Source organism: Lepidochelys olivacea (genome assembly GCF_965140295.1).
Source record: "Lepidochelys olivacea isolate rLepOli2 genome assembly, chromosome: 6".
NCBI classification, from domain to species: Eukaryota; Metazoa; Chordata; order Testudines; family Cheloniidae; genus Lepidochelys; species Lepidochelys olivacea.
Window position 1 is genome coordinate 127401176 of NC_140416.1, and position 16612 is coordinate 127417787.

General features: G+C 41.7%; 1 protein-coding gene across 4 annotated transcripts in view; it reads right to left on the reverse strand.

Moving 5' to 3' along the window:
- The window catches only part of TOGARAM1 (TOG array regulator of axonemal microtubules 1), an 84276-nt gene that overhangs the window by 64688 nt on the left and 2976 nt on the right, over window positions 1–16612 (reverse strand). The gene's annotated exons all lie outside the window — the stretch shown is intronic.

Here is a 16612-nt window from a genome sequence, read left to right on the forward strand (position 1 = left end):
TTATCCAGATAAGATGATTCATCAGTATAAAAGCAGGGATGAAGCAGGAATAAAATCTTTTATGCAAGTAAAGGTACTTCAATTTGTTTCAGAGTAGCAGCCGTGTTAGTCTGTCTCCACAAAAAGAACAGGAGTACCTGTGGCACCCTAGAGACTAACAAATTTATTTGAGCATAAGCTTTCGTGTGCTACAGCCCACTTCATTGGATGCATGCAGTGGAAAATACAGGAGGGCGATTTTATATACACAGAGAACAAGAAACAATGGGTGTTATCATACACACTAGAACGAGAGTGATCAGTTAAGATCCTAATCACATCAGCCACACTATCAGAGGCTCGTTCACCTGTATATCTACCAATGTGATATATGCCATCATGTGCCAGCAATGACTCTCTGCCATGTACACTGGCCAAACTGGACAGTCTCTATGTAAAAGAATAAATGGACATAAATCTGATGCCAAGAATTATATCATTCACAAACCAGTCAGAGAACACTTCAATCTCCCTGGTCACTCGATTACAGACCTAAAAGTTGCAATATTACAACAACAAAAACTTCAGAAACAGACTCCAAAGAGAGACTGCTGAATTGGAATTAATTTGCAAACTAGACACCATTAAATTATGCTTGAATAAAGACTGGGAGTGGATGTGTCATTACACAAAGTAAAACTATTTCCCCATGTTTATTTCCCCCCCCCATACTGTTCCTCACACGTTCTTGTCAACTGCTGAAAATGGCCCATCTTGATTATCACTACAAGAGGTTGTTTTTTTCCCTCTCCTGCTGGTAATAGCTCACCTTAACTGATCACTCTTGTTATAGCGTGTATCACACCCCCCATTGTTTCATATTCTCTGTGTTTATAAAATCGTCCTACTGTATTTTCCACTGCATGCATTCGATGAAGTAGGTTATAGCCCACGAAAGCTTATGCTCAGATAAATTTGTTAGTCTTTAAGGTGCCACAAGTACTCCTGTTCTTTTTTCAATCTGTTTTAGAATTTAAATTTTATTTTAAAATTACACAGAAAATCAGAGAGTAGGGATCCAGATGTAATTCCCCACTTTTATTTATTTATTTTTAATACTGATGTTTCAAATCCTGCTTTCCAAGAGTCCTGGCTAAACAGAAGAAATCTCAGATAATCGTTTACTGGAGGACTAGAAGGCTCAAGGGATTGATAAATGGGATATGGAGCCTTTTGCTGGCCTGAATGCAGCACACACTGGTTGCAATATTGCCAATCCAAAAGTGTTATAAATCATAAATCAGAGCACCACACGCACACAATCATGAACCCCTACAATCTAAAGTTGAGCCTCTAAGGATCATATTTTCAAGGTTTCCTCTGCAAGCATAAGGACTAGATCAGGGGTGGCCAACCTGTGGCTCCGGAGCCACATGCGGCTCTTCAGAGGTTAACATGCAGCTGTTTGCATAGGCGCGGACTCCGAGGCTGGAGCTAGATGCTAACTTCCCAATGTGCTGTGGGGTGCTCACTGCTCAACCCCGGGTCCTGCCACCACTCCACCCCTTCCCACAAGACTCCTGCCCCTCCCCTCGAGCCTGCCATGCCCTCAACTCCTCTCCTCTCCCCAACAGATCCTCCTGCACACTGCAAAACAGCTGATTGCGGCGGGCAGGAGGCATAGGGAGGGAGAGGGAGGTGCTGACTGGCGGGGCTGCTGGTAGGCATGAGGTGCTGGAGGGAGGTAGCAGGTCGGGGGTTGCTGACATATTACTGTGGCTCTTTGGCAATGTTCATTGGTAAATTCTGGCTCCTTCTCAGGCTCAGGTTGGCTACCCCTGGACTAGATTAATTTTTTTTAACAAAGTATGAGATTCTCGTGTAATTTCAGGAGTGGGGGCTTTAGGAAAACACTAAATATGAGAATTGCTATAAAATCACAAGTTGGCAACACAGTGTAGTGATCAAAAGGCAGTCTATATGGAGAATAAGGTGGTCTCAATCCAGTTCCTAGTGGACATGTGTATCACAAAAACTACTGTAACTGGCACCTTTGACTTATCTGCTGAGATGTGCAAATATAGAGACTAAATTATTCACTCAGCCCTGAAGTTCACAGCACTGTTCGGGATGAGATATTTATTAGAGGGGTAGGTACCATCAGAAAGCACTCTATTCAAAGTTTTTTGGATGGAGGACTTCATTCTCCAAGTCCAACAAGCCAGCACCTTTCTCAAGCAATAAGTTCACTTTAGGAACATCTTGACTTTTAATTTCACTGCAAGTATCAGTTTACCCTTGGGTTTGAATTCTGAAAGCAGGAATCTCAACTCAAATTTTTTCAAAAAGTCATAGTGAACACATGGAATTTCAATTAGTCTGATAATTCAACTTCTCTGCAATTTACAGCCTAGAGTATACATTATAACAGACACTGCCTAATAAAATCTTAAAAGGCACATCACTTTGACTGGATAAATGAGCTCAAAATGAAGCTCAAAATAGAGACCTGCAACCAAATACTGCAATGGTCACTATCTAAAACTTTTACATGGAGAAACTGATCTACTGAATACCTAACTATATAAGCTGTAAAACCTTACTACAACTGAACAACAAAAGATGCAGTGTAAACCACAAGACAGTGGCCAATGGTAAAGATTATTAAATGTGTTATGTTGCAAGTACTACTGCTGTAATAATTTGACAGGTTGAAAGTTAGACCATCTTGGCCAGCATACACAAGGACACGTTTTGTCCTCATTTGGACACATACAACTCTACTGAAGGCAAGGGGGGGTTCAGAGACATGGCAAAGGACAGATTTTTCTAACAGATCTGCACTAGGAATTATTTTGAGGAAGTTCTATGGCCTGTGTAACACAGGCGGTCAGACTAGATTATCACAATGTTCCCTTCTAGCCTTGGAATCTATTAATTTGGCCCATAATCTTTTCACATAGTGGATGACTGTACCTGAAGTGGTGTAATTATGAGATTTACAGTGTGACTGTGAGCATGTCTTGAATTTTAAAGTTAAAATATTTAATTATGTTTCATAAAATGTCCTAAGAAGCGGTTCAGCTTAATTTCTGCAGCTATAGCATGCTATCAAAAGTTATTTAAAAAGTTTAAACAAAAGCTTGAGGGCTGTTTTTGTAGTTCAAGAATATCTGCAACACACTTTAAAAAGCCACAACCCTGCCAAAAACAACAAAAACGACACCTCTCTGAAATGGAAAAAATGTTTGAATTCTGAAGTTTATTAAGTTATCCATTTTAAACTGTGCTGTCTCTAGTAAGCTTCTTTTCCTCAAAATGAAAAATCTGTTACAGCCTGCATGTGGTAAGTTGGCAGCGAATTCTAGTCTCTCTAAATTCCAAAGAGTCACTTAGCTATTTTGGTTTAAAATGGAACAATTTTTTCAACTGGTTTATGGGGGACGGTTGTTCGCTTTTGTGATACTATTCCACGTGTACACATGCAAGCATAGCAGTTCTGAAACTGAAATGGTTTCTACATTTGCTTTTGTCTTTATTAGCCAAAACACCAAAAGCCTAAATTTCATTTTAATTTTATGCACTGCTGCCACACAAACTATATTTAAAAGTTAATCCATAGATCAATTCCAAATCTTCATATTCAGGGGCTTAAAACCAGTCCATTGAAAAAACACAACAGCTTAAAACCTGACTTAAGATCTTTGCCCAGGAATGAAAGCTTTATAAATAGTTTATAAGAATTAGTTTCTCTTTTGATTAACTTGTAGATAATCATCTGGTTTGAGATGTATATCACTAAGATTAGTCTGTACAAGCCCAGATGCTTGAGTCTTCCACCAAGACTAGATCCATTTCTAATGAAAGTCTATGGGGAAACAACTTGCTACAAGTCTTTTGGAGCCACTGATTCAAACAGAATTAAAAACAAAAGTAAGAGACATCTCAATTTGCTACAGGACTATTGAAAATAATGGCATGAAACCCTCAATAATGATGTATAATAATGACAACACACAGCATTATATAGTGCTCATCTGCAACACTTTTCTATTAGCAATATTTGACTAATGAGGAAACTAATACAGAGAGGCTAAGTGATTTGCCCAAGGCTACCAAGAGTCTGAGTCAAATCTGGGATTGGAACTCCAGAGCCCTAGTTCCCAGTCCCCTGCTCAGACTACTAGACCAGACTCTTATCTGGATGAATTTACTACTTTTGAAAATTGTTAAACAACTTTGGAGCTTGAAGTTCAGATAGGAAGCACAATAGTGTACAGCACAGGACAAGCAATAAACCTAGAGCTGCCATGGCTGCCAGCTAAACAGAAGACATAGCTTGAAGAACAGAACTCAAGGCCTTCAGCTCCAATCACAAAGGCATCCACTCGTAGTGCCAACCACATAAGTAGAGCCTTGCGCGGATAAAGATTTGCATCCACATCTGACCCTCAAACATGATCTGCAGCTATCTGTATCCACAGATATAAAGTAAAGTAGATATCAGCAGACTTGCAGAGCTCTAGATAAAATTTTGATCTGCATCCATCCGCAATCCACAAACCTGGTCCATGGATGCAGATATTGGTGGATATAAAGTAGATATCTGCAGGGCCCTACACATAAGGATACTGGGTTCCATACTCCATGAGGAAAACTAACAGGGTTAGCAACCCCTTTCAACCACCAGACTGTGAAAGTGTCAAACTGACAACTGGAGAACTAGCAGAGAAAAACCATATCCTTACTCACATTGTCCAATCTGTATGCCTCAACTCTGACTAGAGGAACAAGTTTTATTATCATAGGGATAGTTCGGCCCTCGTTCCCATTTAATCTGTGCTCTCTTTGTTGAGAAATGGCAACCAGGATGGTGGTTTTAGTGCACAGATGCTTTTTCTTCTCAGAACAAAATACAAGCTTATATCTAAAACTAATTTCAGAGAACACTGAACAGCCATCAGATGATGTGCATCATTACTGCCCTCACAGGACCCAATCACCAAGCCCCCAAGGAATTCCCCAACTTAAGAAAATCGGAAACGGAGGAGAGTTTCAACTGTATGTATGAACAATGAAGCTACATGAAAATTAAATATGTCTCATGTATACTTCTCTTCTGAACTGCTGCATAATGTTTAGGGCCCTACCAAATTCATGGCCACGAAAAACGCGTCATGGACCATGAAATCTTATCTTGTGTATGCTTTTACCCTATACTATACGGATTTCACGGGGGGAAGACCAGCATTTCTCAAATTGCGGATACTGACCCAAAAGGGAATTGCCGAGGGGGTGTCACAAGGTTATTTTAGGGAGTTACAGTATTACCACCCTTACTTCTGCGCTGCCTTCAGAGCTGGGTGGCAGGAGAGCAGCGGCTGTTGGCCAGATGCCCAGCTCTGAAGGCAGCACCCCGCCAGCAACAGTGCAGAAGTAAGGGTGGCAATACCATGCCATGCCATGCCATCCTTACTTCTGCATTGCTGCCTTCAAAGCTGGGCAGCCGGAGAGTGGCGGATGCTGACTAAGGGCCCAGCTCTACAGGCAGCAGCAAGCAGAGCAATACCATACCATGCCACTTTACTTCTGCACTGTTGTTGGCAGCGGCTCCGCCTTCTGAGCTGGGCTCCTGGCCAGCAGTCACCACTTTCCAGCTTTGAAGGCAGTGCCGCCACCAGCAGCAGCGCAGAAGTAAGGGTAGCAATACCGCACAATGCACCCCCCCCTCCCACACACACAATAACTTTGTGATTACCCCACAACTCTTTTTTGGGTCAGGATCCCTACAATTATAATACCATGAAATTTCAGATTTAAATAGCTGAAATCATGAAATTTACAATTTTTAAAATCCTACGACTGTGAAATTGACTAAAGTGGACCTGACTAAAGTGGACCTAGAATTTGGTAACGCCCTAATAATGTTGCTGTACACTATTCGACAGTTGTCTTCCGCCTTCAAGGCAGCTGCTTTTCAGAACTGGGTGAAGTGATCCACATTCTGTCTTTTACAGAGCAAAAGCTATACTAACTTTATGTTATGCAAGGTTCAGTATACATATTCTCCCACACAACAGATTCTTTAAGCGCAAAGTTCAGGTGACAACTACCAAAAATTAATTTTCCGGAAATCCCATAATGTAGTGTTAACCTCTTTAACCGTGACTGTGCAACTGGAAACAAGGAAAAGCAGATCAACTTGGATCAGTGGGATTTATGAATCAGTAGCAGTTACTCCAGAAACAGTGCTATGCACACCACAGTGGAGGTCTTGATAAACTATATAAACAGAAGTCCTAATCTGGAATTGCAGTGGGCAAGAAAAATGTGCCAGCTTTTGCTAGGGAAGAATAAGGTACTGTGATGATTCAAGTTTCTCGGAACATCCCTGCAGGGGTTGTTAAGGCTGTGTGGTTGTTCTGTCTGGAAAGTCACCATTTCTACATTTCCTGGTTATGCATGGTGACTTTGGTTAATTCAAGTCTCACTTTCAGGAAGGATATGGAAAACTGAAGGTGAATGGGCAGGTGCAGCCTTAAGTCCTCCCTTGCCATATTTTGTGTGGTGGAATTTTCTTGTTTTATACAGACAGTGGAATTTGACAGGAATGAGATGAAGAGATTAAGTCAGTAGCTGCCCAATGCTTTATTAAATGACAGATTTTTAATACCCTTGCTGTGTTTGCAAGACTTAGTAACATTTGAGTATTGGTAGAAATGCAGTTAATTCAGAGGCTATGCGTAATGGCTATTTCTGACATTCCTCAGGAGCCATGTGATACTTGTTCTAAATGCTCCTTCTCATGCCCAAAAGCTTCCCCACCTTTATTGAAAGGTGCACTATGCAAACATTAATTCCCCAAGACCAGGAACACATTTGAGTTGCACTACTGGGGCTGCCTCTGGCTCTAAGGAAGCCCCATGCCTGCTCCAAAGAGTTATTCCACCAAGACAACTGCACCATTAGGCCAGGACTTTTGCTTAGGACAGTTAATTTCTGCTTCCTGCTAGATGGGTAAAATTCATCGGTGGATGTAACTCATCTGTAATCCTTCATGGATTCCCCCAGGCACGTTGGTTCTGGAGGCGTGCCCATCCCTCCAACAGTGCTTCAGGCCCCCAGGACATACTTTCTCTCAGATCCCATCCCCCATCACAGCTTTACTTTCTTCCCCCAACTCTCTTTAAATTATGAATGAGCAAAACACAGTTTTCAGACTGAAGGCAAGAGCACCCCACTGGGGATTTTTAGGAAATTACAACTCAAAAATTTCCAACTCATTCCATGCATGAAATTTGGTGGAAAAGTCCATATGGATCCAAAGGCATGTTACTAATTTTCAGCCTCTAAACAGGGGTAGCATTTACTTAGTATTTGTATTATCTTAGCACCTAGGAGTTGAAGTCATGGACTAGAACCCCATTGTTCTAGGCACTGTACAAACAGAACAAAAAGACGATCCCTGCCCTGACAGAGACAACAGATGGACACAGACAGATGGCGAATACAAGGAAACAATGTTGGCCAGTATATTAGAAGCTGATGGCTAGACATCAATGAAATGTCTTCAGAGATAGGCCAAGATTTTAGTTTGGACAAAAGGAGACATGTCTGGAGTAGAGAGATATGTACATCAACCTATTGACTGTAGTCGAATTTGTGTTTGCTGATGGGATTACGTAGAGAAAAAAGTGCAGCAGGCGAAGGAGAGGATGGAGAACAGAGCCCCCACAGAAAGTTGGGGGGTGGGGGTGCGCAGATGAGGAAGATCCACTGAAGGAGCAGTTAGAAAAAGGAGAGAGGACAGGACAGTCATAGAAGCTAAGGGAAGTCAAGATTCCAAGAAGAGCATGGTTGACTGTACCAAAGACAACTGCAGGTTGACTGTGGTTCTGAACTTTGGCAAGAGTGGTTTCGGTGAAATGCATGGGGCAGAAGCTAGATTGGAGAAGACAAAGTTGAGAAAAATTGTAAACAGTTCATTCATTGAAATTAAGGGGCGGTAGCTGGAGAAGCAAGTTGGGTCACGGGTAGGTAGTTTTTTGGTTTGGTTTATTTTTTAAATCGGAGAAACTAAATCCTGTTTGTATTGTGAAGGAAGAGAGTCAGAAGAGTGAAAGAACAAGGAGACTAATAAGGGAGGAGATGACAGTGGGCATGAGAGTGATCAGGAAATGCGTTAGGATGGGGCCACTGTGGCAAGTGGAGGGGTTACAGAAGGAAAGCAAACTTCTGTATTTGACAGACAAGGAGGAAGAGGAGAAAAAGAGAGCTGTAGGAGGAGGGCAAGGAAAGACAAGCCTTTAAACCAAGACTGGATTGGTCTACAACAGAACTCTAGGCTAGCTCAAACAGAATGTATAGGCTTAAGTCAAGAATTATTGGGTAATGCTCTCTGGTATGTATTATGCAGGAGACCAGACCAGATGATCATAACGGTCCCTTCTGGCCTTAAAATCTATTTATAGGCCTTGCAATGGGAACTGGATTGCAACCTTAACTATGGAGTGGCTGACAATGCTCTACAGCAGTTAAGATATTTTATATTCTTGGTGAAGAGTTTTGGTGAAACTGTGTCTCCTTGCTTCATGCCTTTTTTGGCTGGAATGCAAAGGAGAATGTCAGAGTTAATCCATCATGAAGTCAGAGTTTGCTTCCTTTAGTAGTCTCATGTAGTTTGTGCCAATGCCCTGCTCTGCAAGAGCTTTCAGCACTGCATTGATCTCCACTCTGTCGAATGCTTTTTCTTAGTCGATGAAGGCAATACATAAAGAGAATTTGTATTCCCTCGAGCGATCCAATAGCTGGCTTATAGTGAAGATATGGTCTATTATGCTGAAAATTCCTTCAAAAACCTGCCTGCTCTTCACAGCCTGCCTCAAAATGGTAATGAGGTAGATGAACCGGAAGGGTGGAATCAGAGTCAACAGAGAGCAGTTAAAACACCTTAGATTCGCGGCATGCATCCAATGAAGCGAGCTGTAGCTCACGAAAGCTTATGCTCAAAAAAATGTTAGTCCTTAAGGTGCCACAAGTACTCCTTTTCTTTTTTGCGGACAATGTTGTGTTGATTGCCGAAAACTCCAAACTATAGAAAATGCTGCAAGACCTCGACACAAAAAGCAGCCAAGTTGTACTGAAAATGATCTGCTCTAAAATGAAATGTGTGTGATCTGATGCCTTGCCAAAAGCCCAAGTAATAGTCAAGGGAGAACAGACAGAAGAAGCTGAACAATAAGTCTATTTGGGCCAAGAAATTAACATGCGTCGTGATCAGGAAGGTCAACTCTTACGAAGAAAGCAAGCTGGTTGGTGTGTATTCAATTCTATCAAGGATGTCCTCCAAGGAAAAAAAACAACAAGGCAACCTCTAACTCAACAGTACTACCGGAAATGTTGTACATCAGCGAAACATGGTGCTGACAAAGATAGAGGAGCAACAACTATCTGTCACAGAAACAGCGATGGAAAAAAGAATTCTGGGGATTTCAATCTGCGACAGAGTCCCCAGTGAAGTGATGAGTGGAGTGCAGGATGTCGTTGTTGAAAGCAGGTACAGTAAAATGCAATGGGCATATAGCTAGGCTCACTGACAATCAATGGACTGCAGCTGTCCACGAGTGGTCCCCAGGGGAACTGAAACAACCACTCAGCCGACCTCCAAAGAGATGGGAAGATTTTATCGTGAAAAGGCATGGTCACACATGGAGAAGGAAGGCCAGGATAAGACAAGAATTGAAGACGTGTTGTGACTGTAGCAATCTATATGAGTGCTGAAGAACCGATCGATCAAGGTGATATTCTTGGTGTAAAATATTTTAATGGCATCCACCTAAATAAAGCAGCATATGGTCTTGGATATCTTCAAGAAATAGGCAACATCCTTGGTTATTCTAAAAATAAATTAACACCGTTTGCAGCTTTAAAACCAAAATATTTTGGCGGAGTTTCTCCTTTTTTACTTGATTGTTCTATGCTGTGTGGCTCTGCATATTTGAAATAACTGATTAGAAGAGGTATTTGTTCTTGAAAACATGGTCAGTACTGTACCAAAGAGAAGAAGCTATAGTAATAGAATATTAAGCTTATCTAGAGTCCAAAAGTGTGCTTGGCACTTTGCAACAATCAAAACTAAGTTGACAAAAGCGCAGATGGCTCCCCTATACAGTAATGTCACACAAAGACAGAGCAGTTGGTTTTGTTATCTTAAAGGGCAGTAGGGTAAATTTCCCTTCCAGACCCTGCTCCTAACACCAAGTGTGCTGCTGCACTCAGCCTGGTACAGGGCTTGGATAAAAGATGCTGTTAGAGTGTTAGCAAACATATTCTAACTAGTTTGTTTGTAGAGTAATGTAGACAGGGCAATAAGCTCCCCCGTAGGCTTTAACTCAGCCAGCTTCGAATGTGTTAGACCTGTGCTGCTCACAAATTTGTATTCATGTAATTAGAGGTGTAATTTTATACTGATTTAGTTTAAATGTTGTAACTCATGTTACCCTTCTTAGCAGTCTGAACCTGACTTACAAGAATTTAGCTTGAATCTGTATATTTACAGCTACAAGTTGAACCCAACAAAAGTTTTAAAGTGATATAAGTAGTCCACAAAGAAAACCTGCACTGGTTTAAGTAAAATGATTTGTCAAACTGTGGCAACTTGTGCACAGGCAAGCGCTTTAACACAGACTACACAACATGCCCTGGTCTACACCTAAAACGCCAAATGACCTAGCTACATCACTCAGGGCTATGAGAAATTTCACACCCTGAGGGATGTAGTTAAGCCAACCTAAGCCAAATGTAGACACTGACACATCTATGAAAGAATTCTTCTGTTGACCTAGCTGCCAACACTTGTAGATGTGCAGGTTTACTTCAGAAACAGAAAAAACCATTCTGTCGCTGCACTAAGTGTCTATGCTACAGCAGTACAGCTGCAGCCCTACAGCTGTGTCAATGTAGCATTTGTAGAGCAGACATACCCTGAGAACACATTAGTTTACACATTCCAGAAACACAACTTTTATCCTAATCTATACAAGCCTTGGGGCTTAGTAAACACCAAAAACGATGTAATGTCTCCTAAAAACTTTACCACCAGAGAGCTATGTATATTAAACATTAAACTGATTTCGTAAGTTTTCAGCTACTAAATGGCTCCGAAAGTTAATTTTTAAATGAGCTCAGCTCAAAGGAATGTCTCCACATTAATAGTTAAACTTTATAGTTACACCAGAGGTCAGACACTCTAAATATTTTTCTATGATTTTTGTAGTTTGCAGTTTTATTTTTTATAAAATCAAAACCTAAGAATTAAGATTTATCCAAACATTTTTTCTTTTTGGTTTTCCAAGTCTTCAGAGAGTCACATCATAAAGAAGTAGAGCTGATCATCTTTTTCAGTTAGCAGACGATGTCCCCAAGTACAGAAAACAAATGGTCAATTCAGCAATGGCATGAGCACATGCCTCTTCACTGAAAAGCATGGAGTTCATGTACTTCCATCAAAACTGAATTTTCCCAAAGGACATGAACTCCCCCCCTCCCCCCAAGCATTTAGGACCTCATTGTATCAGGTACCAGAAAGCAAATAATAAAAAGAGTCCCTGCCCTAGGTTTCAGATAAAATGCAATTCAGACAAGAACAGGGGGTTGGGATATGAAGATGAGCTAACAATAAAATTAACAGTTTAGAGCAGCAGAATTCTTAGTTTATCTAAGTAGCCTAATATCTCAATGCTTAAAAGCAGCCTAGCAAAACTGGCAGTGTGTCAAAAGGTAAAGGTCCATCTACATTAGCAAAAAGAAAAGGAGTACTTGTGGCACCTTAGAGACTAACCAATTTATTTGAGCATGAGCTTTCGTGAGCTCACGAAAGCTCATGCTCAAATAAATTGGTTAGTCTCTAAGGTGCCACAAGTACTCCTTTTCTTTTTGCGAATACAGACTAACACGGCTGCTACTCTGAAACCTGTCATCTACATTAGGAAACACTTTTTAACGGCAGTGGTTATGAAGAGGTTAAGACCCATCAGGTTTGAGTGAAATTAAGCATGGCTGTACTGATCCGCTCCTAAAAGTAACCATTACATAGTCTAACAGGAAAGAAGAGCTCATGGCTCTCTCAGTGAGTGGTCTTCCTAGTTCTCTCTCCTCTAAAGACCTGCCCTCCTCTCTCTCTCTAGGCTTCTCCCTCAAGGGGAGGCTTGTTATTATCTTGCACTGGAACTCCAAGGAAGAGGGGTGGGGAGTACACAGCTACCCTTCACAATAAACATAAGGTTAAAAATAAAATTCTACATTCTTTACCTATTCCAAAGGAAAACTGATACAGCCCACACTTTGTCTTTAAGAGTATTCAGATACAAAGGATTTATAGGACAAGTTTAAAGAGGAATGGCACACTTCTAATGCATCAGACATGGATACCTTCTGTCACCAAGCGAAGCAATGGTTAGATGGGAAGGGGTATGATTAATGACTATAAACACAAGCCTGGGCTGAGTTAGTCTAATAGTGGACAAGGAAGACTGCTACTCCCAGAATCAGGGCCTACTCACATTTTGCTTTAGGTCTATCCTGAGAAAGTCTGTCTAGTTTTTGTCAACAGGCGAGTTGGGAGTTTGTTTCAACAATTAAAACATACTAAGTACTAGGTTTCAAAGTAGCAGCCGTGTTAGTCTGTATGCATAAAAAGAGCTACAGCTTATGCTCTAATAAATTTGTTAGTCTCTAAGGTGCCACAAGTACTCCTTTTCTTTTTACTAAGTACTAGGCATGTAAAAAACATTTAAAAACAGTAACCGTGTAACCGATTAAAATTCTATTGGTTACACGGTTAAACGTTTACCCAGGGAACTAGGCACGCGGGGGGTGCTGCAGCACCCCCATGTTTTACGCAGGACTCCTGTGCTGCCCCCACGCCCAGGGATCCCAGCTGCCAGCCCCACATCAGGGTCTCTGCTGCTACCCAGCACCCGAGCTCTGGGCCCCTTGCCTGTGGCTCTGCTGCTACCCAGCATCCCAGTGCGCCTGGGGTCCCAGCAGCCAGGACAAACCACGAGTGCAACAGGATGCCAGGCAGCAGCAGGGTGGCAACCAGGACCTCGGGTGCGGGACCAGCAACCAGGATGGACCTTGGCGGCCCAGAGGGACTCCAGGCACACGGGGCGGAGTTTAACCATTAACAGAAACCAATAAGCATCAGGCTTATCAGTTAACCATTTAATACAGTTCTTAGTAGAGATGTGAGAGTTTAATAATGGGCACTTTCCACAGACGACAATTCCAAAATCTCACAAATATCAACATACTCCCCTTAACCCGCACAAATAGTGTTGGAAACTGTTTGCCTTTTAGTGAAGACTGAGACAAACCCTTTTCAAAACCATTACAAGACACACACAAGACATCATGCTCTATCAATTCTAGCACAGTTTCTGTAATTGTGTGGATAACAATATGACACTTTCTATACTAGTGGTTGAACTGTACCCAGCACTTCACTCAGATAGTGGCTAAATGAAGCAGATCTGGCTTGCATGTTGTGATTATGTGTATCTAGTTTAGCAATAGACTTTTCAGAATAACCAGAATTTGGATGCTAACTTTTATTCTGGCAAGTACTTAGCAGTGTATGGGTACAATGTTACGTGGGGAAGAGTTACATTTTAATGTAAAGGTTATGATTAAGGAATTTTCTGGTTATTCAGCCACCCTTCAAGTAAGAGTGGACAAGGGGCACATGGGATTACCAGAGGCAGAGTGCGACTGACAAAATCTTCAAATTCAAACACCTCAAAGTCATCACTCTGCCTTACAGACAACTACAACATAAGAATAGACAGACTATAAAATGAAAGTGAGGCAGACAGTTCTAAGTCACAGGTAGGGGAAAGACAGGAACAGAAAACATTTCCAGAGGGGACTGGGTGTCTCTGAGAAAAGTTTAGGAGATACAGAACATTCCATTTTTAAAACAAAAATGAAGTTCAAATACAGTCCTACAGGCTGCATCTTCACTCCGGAAGATAATCCTGTCACACTAACCACAGAAATCTGAACAGCAGTAGTGAAGGCAAGTAGAGTCTTTATTTTCACTGAACGGCTCCTTGGCAAAGCCTTGAGCAGCAAGAGTAATGGAGCTGTCTGCAAGCTCATGAAAGATGTAGAGCAATGTAATATCATGTTCGGATTTTGCAACCCAAAGGCTAGAATTTGGATGCCTAAATCGCATTACGGATCTAGCCCCAACTGCCACTTAGCCCAAAATTCAGATCCTCAAAACCCCCACTCAGCTTCCAGCTAACCCTTGTAGGTACTGAAGTCCCCAGGCACCCATGTTTCTTTTAGGCATCTAAAAATCTGCCACTGGCCACGCGCAAAGCGACCTCAGTCCTGATGCCCACATGCCACGCTCACGCCCAAGCCCCGACAGGATCCTCCAGCTAGGCATTCCTCTATTTCACCTGCAGGGCCCAATGCAGAAGGTATTCTCAGAAGCTACCTAACAGATCAGGCCCTAAACCTAAACAAAGTGACAGCACTGGAGGAGGAAAAGGTGGCCTCCTGATAACCTTTAGCCCAGCATTGAGAGTGCTCATCCAGGATATGGAAGTCCTGGATTCAAATACCCCCTTTGTCCAATTTGGAGCTGGGATGTGAACCTACCTGTCTGGAGAGTGCACTAACAACTGGGCTATGAGATATGCTGGGGTGGGTCCCCCAATCTCTTCTGTTGAAGCCATTCCACTTCATGTAAAACACTTAAATACTCACTGGAACAGAGAATTGAAGGTGGATCTCCCACAGGCTAGGTGAGGGTCCTGACCACTCAGCTAACTACTGAGTCAGCCTCACTCTGTCTCTGGATCAGTGAACATATATGAAAAGTGAAATGGCTTCAGCAGGAGAGACAGAGACCTCCCCACACCAGAATATTCCATAGGTAGGCTTGGCAGAATTTTTTTAATAATTTCAACAAATATTGATATTTTATAAGCATAATTTCTATTTGTACCATTGAAATTTTCAGTTGGGCAAAATCATGGGACTTAAGCATTTTTTATGTTTATCAATTTACATTTTCACTGTTGTGGGAAATTATAAGGGTCAGAATTATTTAATGACAGCAGACATTGAGATTAAAAAAAAGTTACAGCTTTATAACCATTAAAACAAACTGACAACATCACATGTCCAAATATACAGAGTAAATATAATTAAAATCAAACTCAAGTGCTCGCAGTTATTACTGATAGAAATATTTTTTAATGAGTCTGTGTGTCCGACGAAATTGACATTTACAATAACCAATAAAAATCTAATCCTTCCAAGCCTATCCATAGGCTAGTGGTTAAGACACTCCAAAGATCCGGGTTCAAATCCCTGTCCACAACAGACGGGGGGTGGAGGGTATCTGAATCCAAGTCTCCCACATCTTGGGTGAGTGATCTGAATGCTGGGGTGAATGTGCTAAATGGAAGAAGGGGGCATCACCTGTCTTTTTTTTTTCTCCCTAGCAAGAAAGGTCTTAGGCACGTAACTCCAGGAGATGTGAATTCCAGATGGAGGTAGGCCCCTAAGTCCCTTTAAGAGACCAAGCTTAGGCACATCTCACCCCAGTATTTCCTATTAGCTACCTTAGACAGCTCAGTCCCCACTCAGCTTGCTAGCTTTTGTTGATCCCATTCTTAGGCACCTAACCCGCCCTCCCATCCCCCATGCATTATACAGAGAAGCTGGGCAGCTAACTCCGGGCTGAGGAGTCCATTGGCAGAAGGGTGCCTAAAATTAGGCACTGCAACACTGAGCCTAAGCCTCTTTGTCAATCCAGCCCACTGAGTTTTACATAAAACCTTATGTTCTGCAAAGACTGTTGGTGCAGCTGTAGGTTCCTCATCTGACACATACTTTTTCAAGTTCTAGTCTACACATATTTTAGGTGTGCCAACACCAAGAGGAAAACAGTGCATTTAGCATGGTACAAGATGACATTATTGAGAAAGGTGGGATAAATAAGAGGAAAGTTTGTGCTAAAAATTAAAGGTTTCCTGCACAAGTTCTGTGTAGAAGAAGAAACTGTAGTGAACAATTCATTACCATCCGAGGCTGTTTCTCCAGGTCAAAACAAGCACACTGATGGGGTGGTGTGGGAAAATTTTACACCATTCCCGCCCATACTTTACTGATTCTGTGGTTAAATGGAGGCCTTTAGTCTCAAGTGTTGTCAATATGGCCACTTTTGCCCACTGTTTTTGTGAGTGGACCTCCCCTTTGAGGTCTCTCCCCAATCTACAGGCATCAAATATGTCCACTTTTGAAAGCATATTCACTTGAAAAAAATTGGAACCATTTCACAGCAACCAGTTGTGATGTCACGGAGAGGATTGTCTTTTCAAGCAGTGAACAAGAGGTAATTTCTGAAGTTCCATATTCATAAAAAGTTTCCTAATGTTAAAAAAAGTGAAAGATTTGTGACACTAATGTTTACCATAGTATACAACTCGATTCAGTTTACAATTAGTACACTGTCAATTAGCAATTACCTACACAATTAGCATTAATATAATTGTTAGTCTCAGAAATGAGGACAAGAACTGAGTGAAATCTCTTCTAACCCGCAGAGATGGCA